Raw genomic sequence first — 6,180 nt, 5'->3', positions numbered from 1 at the left:
CCATCGTTGTTTGGCAGGTCCAGGCTGGGGATTCGAACTCGCCACCTTAGGTGTACATGGCTGGCGCCTTAGCCGGTTGAGCTATAGGTGCCAAGCCTCAAATTGCTCTTAAGGAGTCAGTGTAGACAAACTTTCCCCTCTCCCCGTAACCTTGTTACTGTCTGACATGTTCTATATTTATTTGTATTTGATGTATGTCTTCCACCTACACTAGAATTGGAAGCTCCATGAGAGCAGAGATGCAATTTTATTCATTACTGTGTCCCCAGCACCTGTGACAGTGCAGGGTTGCACACAGAGAAGACACCCGAGAAATAATTCTTGAATGAATGAGATCTGAACTGTGAGCCAGGGAGTGTCGCTAACAGTGTTTTGGGGGGTTGTAGAGGGACAGAACCATGTTTTCAGTGTTCCGTGCAATAGACTTATGTGTTTTATTTCATTTGTGTTTTTGTTTTGAACCTTCCTGCTATTAGACAATTTTATATAATAAAACACTGGGCCTGAAAGTCTTTGGTTTTTGTTGGCGTTTTTTAGTACTTGAACATAATAATTTATTTTATTTTATTTTAAGTTAGAGACAGTCTCACTCTGTTGCTCAGGCTAGAGTGCTGTGGCATCATGATAGCTCACATTCCTGGGTTCGAGTGATCCTCCTGCCTCAGCCTCCCAGTAACTAGCTGGGATTACAGGTGCCCACCACAACACCTGGCCAATTTTTCTATTTTTAGTGGAGCTGGAGTATCGCTCTTGCCCAGGCTGGTCTCAAGTTCCTAAGATCAAGTGATCTTCTCATCTCAGCTTCCCAGAGTGCTGGGATTACAGGGCCACCATGCCCAGCCAAACTTAATATATTTTTATACAGCAAAGGCACTAATGCTGATTGCTTTAAAAGGTATTCGTGGGCAGTGCCTGTGGCTCAAAGAATAGGGCGCTGACTCCATATACCAGAGGTGGCAGGTTCAAACCTGGCCCCGGCCAAAAACTGCAAAAATAAATAAATAAATAAAAGGTATTTGTAACAGAGGGGACTGTGTTCTGTGTCAGATGTTCTAGGGCTCTGTGCTGAGCACCCGACACTGCAGGTCACTGTCCCACAGGGCCTGTGAAGGCCAAGCATGCTTTTTTTTTTTTAATACTCTCAATACTAGGCTGAACGTGGCTTTTAAGTGCAAATTTGCGGCAGTATTGCATAGCCTTGCTTTCTCAAATTAAATTTACTTATAAACACTTCTTCTCTCAGGATGACTGTTCCAAGGAGGCGCCTCAGTCTCACAGGTAAACATCCATCTCCTGCCATCTAGACACATTGGACTCAGAAGTTAGACACAATTTGTATTCGCGCTGGGAACCCTCCTGTGTTTGGGTTTCTAAGCTTCCTTAAGTTCTTTTTCACAGTGGACAGGGAAATAAATCATCTTAGATATCCAAGAAATGCCCTGTTACTGAGCAGTGACAAATTAACAGTAACTTCCAGTTTTTTCTCACTACTTTTTTTCTTGGGGTTAGGCTGATGACAGAATTATAAGTCTTGAGGGCAGGTCTTGGATGTTTGTGGAATGCTATCTGTATTGATGGAAAATAGCAGTATCTTCTTCCTCTGAGGGGAGCAAAGGCAAGAAGGGCGAACTGGATAGCGTCTTTCATGTGGAGAAGTGGATACAAGTTTCCCATCGTTCCTGCGATTAATCTCCACTTGCAACTCATGCTCTAGCAGGAGGTATTTTGTAAATGAAGAAATAATTAATGATGAGGGTGAAGAAAGAAAAAGTGACAGGGTAGATGTCCTAGCTTAGAAAGTCTTGAGAAAAGGGAGGAAATTGAAAACTTAAACTCCTCAACAGCTTGATTTCACTGAACATTCCTTCTCACGATGACTCACCACCCCGTCCTCTTCCCCCAGAGTTCTCTGCATCCGTCATAGAGGTAGGATTTTTTAAATCTCTGTTTTCCTGTGTTTCCAGTAGAAAGTCCATTTTTCCAAAACTAGTCCTTAAATATGTAATAGCTTAATGCCTTTCGTTTACTATCTATTCCCAAATCAATACTCTGGAATTTTACTTATAGAAAAAGTTACTAGATTTTTATACTGTAAAGGTACATCATTCACAAAAATCTTCCCCATAGACCTCCACTGTATACACACATCACTGTATACACACATAGTGTGCCTCACCTGTACCTGTATGTCTAGCATGCTCGCTGGAGGAGATTTCATATCATTTGCCGACGTCTGCCTTCTACTGCGTGGCAAGCTCCATGAAAGCAAGAACTTTTTGGGGTAACTGTTGCAGCTGACACTTGGAAAGTTAAGTCTATTATAGTGACTTAGTAGGGGCATTGAAGGCGCGGACATGGACTGGTTTTGCCGCTAGGGGGCAACAAGCCACCCTGGTCGGGCTCGGGACTGCCTGCTGGGTCCCTAACAGGTACAATGCACACAATCCCGGTGAGGGGCACACTTGTAATTTTGATTCAAACTGTATAAAAGCAATCCATGTAACCAAAACTTTTGTACCCCCAATAATATTCTGAAATAAAAAAGAAATCTATTCTTACCCAGCTGTCATAAGGAAACTCGAATAAGGCCAGTTTAGTTGAAAAATATGCATATCATTGGAGGTTGCTAGGTGTCGCAAATAAAAATACAGAACACTCAGTTAAATTTGTCTCGCATTTGAATATCAAGTAAACATTTTTTTTTAGTATGTCCCTAATGTTGCAAGGGACATAACGTTAAAACTTTTTTGGCATTGTATGATGCCTTGAATGTGCTGGCATTTTACTTACAGAAAGAAAGGTTCATGAATTTTTTTAGTATAAAAAGGTATCATTCCCTCTTTGAAATCTTTAAAATTACTTCTACCACATAGACATAGAAGTCACCTTTTTCTGCGTCTATAATTTCAGATAAAGAATAATTATTTGGGACACACACTTAAAATATTCACTCATTTATCTGAAAATCACATTTAATTGGATGTCATATTCTATCTGGCAACCCTACCAATGTTAACTCTCAAAAGTACTACTGGGCCCACAAAGCCCCCACACCAGTATAAATAATGCTTTCTACATGTTGGGCATCTAGTGGACCTGGGACAGTGGTCAGCAAGGGAGATGGCACTGAGGAAAGAGAAACTTACACCAGACTTAGTGCACAAAACCAGACGCCTGTAAGGGCACACACCGTTTCATGTGCCTGGTGGCAGCATGAGAATAATGCACCCCTGTCCTGTTTCCCAGTCCTTTTACTGGATTCATAACAGCATCTACCTGCAAGAACATACAGCAGTCAGTAGTCAGCACTCAAGAATGAGAGAGGGGAAATTACAGCCCCCTTGAGTAAAGGGTAAACAAGGACATAGGGTGATGGAACATCTAAAGTGGCCGGATAACGGTGTAACCAGAAGAGAGAATGGTTAGAGCATCTCATCTCAGACAGACATCTCAGCTGTCTACCAACTGGTCTCACCTGCCTGCGCTGCTGATTTCCCCACGCAGGGATAGTCACGTAGACATTCCCCTACCTGAGCCATGAGTTGGAAGGTCCATGAGGAATTCAACCTGTCTACCTCCCACATATACAGAAATTTATATTAACTACATTATGTATAACGGGTTGAATTTACAATTTTAAAATGGTGAAGAAAGTTAATATTGCAAACATCGTATAGTCAGAAAAATAAATATGTTCCACTATAGTTCTGTCCTAAGGACAATGAGTGCAGAGAAACACATCCTTCCGGCTGTGCAGGCTTTTCTGAGGAGTCTGACTGTGATCACGTGGGGTTCACATGTCAGCTACCTCTGAGCTTATCTGGCTCCTTAAGGTCAGGAATTGTATTTACTCAGTTTGATTCCTTGAGCCAGGTGGTGCCTCAACCACGGTGAGTGGTTGCTCAACAGCGGTCTGTTGAATGGAAATGGATTCCTTTTTCAGGTATCCTTCAGGCAACTCGCCAGGGGTGGGATCACTTGGCCAAAAAGCAGGAATATTTTTTTGACATCTGGTTCTAGTGTATTGCATTTACTTGTTATTTCTATTTTGCCTACTCAGGACTGTGCCCTCTTTACCATCCTGTACAGTTGGCTGTACAGTTCCTGATCTCCTACTAAGAAATCAATACATTGGCTCGGCGCCTATAGCTCAACCGGCTAAGGCGGCAGCCACGTACACCTAAGGTGGCGGGTTCGAATCCCCAGCCCGGACCCGCCAAAACAACAATGACGGCTGCAACCAAAAAAAAATAGCCGGGCGTTGTGGCGGGCGCCTGTGGTCCCAGCTACTTGGGAGGCGGAGGCAGGAGACTCGCTTGAGCCCAGGAGTTGGAGGTTGCTGTGAGCTGTAATGCCACGGCACTCTACCCAGGGGGACAGCTTGAGGCTCTGTCTCAAAAAAAAAAAAAAAAAAAAAAAGAAATCAATACATTTAGATGAGCAAATAAAACTCCCAACTCCCCTTCCTGCCAGGTAAATGCATTATTTTGCCCAAACCAGAACCTCTGAGGCATCCTTGGCTGCTTCTTCCTCACTCCTGATCCAGTCCTTCAGGTCCTATTCATCCCTGCTTCTAGAAAGTTCTTGTGAACGGTGCAAGCAGTGGCACCCAGAGAGACCAGAGATGTTCAGACCAAGTTTATTGAAAGAGGAGGGTGACCCACCTGGTTAATGCAAAGGTGGCATCTGTGCCTGGGAAAGTTAGACACCCCTTTTATATGGGGTCTAGGGGGTGGGGCAAGTTTCACAGCTTGCCTGGAAAGTTAGGGCCCTTTGGCATGAACTTTGGGGGGGGGGGGGCTTACTAGATCTTTTGTGTGTTTCTCTTAGGAGGAGTAGAGGAGGAAGGGTTGATGTGTGGCTACATTAGATCCCCCCAGCATCTCGGAGCCTCCCAATTCACCCCCAGCATCTCGGAGCCTCCCAATTCACCCACCACCTTGCCCAAGCTTCCATCTTTCCTCACCCGGACAGCCACATACTGGTCTCCTCTCTTGTCCTTTTCCAGGTCAGTCTCCTCGAAGAATAGCGGGATCCTTGAAAGGCAACTTGCTGGACATACCAGCTGCCTCTGCACTGCCCTTAGGTTACGCCCCAGATCCCTTCCATCCTGTCCCACCTGAAGCGGTCATGCTCCCCCGAGCCTCATCACCCACAGCCCGACCATCCTGTCCTGCTCCATTCTGGGAGTGTTTCAGGCTCCAACCCACCTTGGATTCACAGCACATTCTTCCAGCCTGGAAGCCTCCCCCTTCATTTCTCCTCACCAAGTTCTCAACCTCAATATCATTCTTCAGCAATGTCTTCCCTGGCCCTTGGGTCAGCCATCCTCCTGTGACTGGGCCAAGTCCTCCACCCAGCTCCTGCAGCACCTCCTGCCTCCGTTAATTATAATCAAACTGCAAAACAAAATTAAAGCAAACAAAGTTAATGCACTGTTTAGAATAATGTTATATTGTTGAAATCAAATGGCCCCTGGCACAATGAACCTGGTCAGGGTGGAGGTTCTTTTGAATTCAGCAGGGCCTGTCTGTCATAAGCCCTGAAATGAACCAATTCGGCTATTACCTTTTTCCTCAAACCATAATGAATCCCTTATTGTACAGAACACAGTTAACACCACTTGGCCACATTTGGCTGGAACAGATCATATTAAGGTGGTTTCTGTTTATGTCCTAATACCAGGAAATGGTCAAAATAGCACTAATGTGCCTCAAGAAAATCCTAAACAAACACACAGTAGGTTCATTCTGATGATTCCAGAATATACATATATTAATTTTTTAAGGTTGCCATCAAAGTGAGAGCAAAGTTTTACATTTCTGGAAGGACCCCACGTTGTTTGTTGTGGTTGTTAATTGTTTTGGCTTTTGATTAGTTTTAACCTTTAAGCTTTTACTAGTGTAACCAACCTGGTAAGAGTGGTTGGGGATTACTCCCTACACTCCCACTGTAAACTCAAAGTTTAGGTTCTTTGGAATAAAACAAGTGTTTCACTATTTACAAGGTTATTTCTGGGTTGTGAAAATTCTCCTTGTTTTGTTTCTTTTTCTCTGTATTCCTCGCTGCCAGGATCAGGAGGACAGAAAGCGCAAAGACACTTTTCATGCATCTGCAGTAGTAAGTCTGCGGTATGAAAAACACGGGCTTGGAATTTTTTTTTTTTTTTTTTTTTTTTTT

The sequence above is a fragment of the Otolemur garnettii genome, unplaced genomic scaffold, assembly GCF_000181295.1.
Source record: "Otolemur garnettii isolate 467f Iridium unplaced genomic scaffold, OtoGar3 scaffold00111, whole genome shotgun sequence".
Taxonomy (NCBI): domain Eukaryota; kingdom Metazoa; phylum Chordata; class Mammalia; order Primates; family Galagidae; genus Otolemur; species Otolemur garnettii.
The sequence above is the reverse complement of the archived record's forward strand: the minus strand, read 5'-3'. Positions refer to the sequence as shown.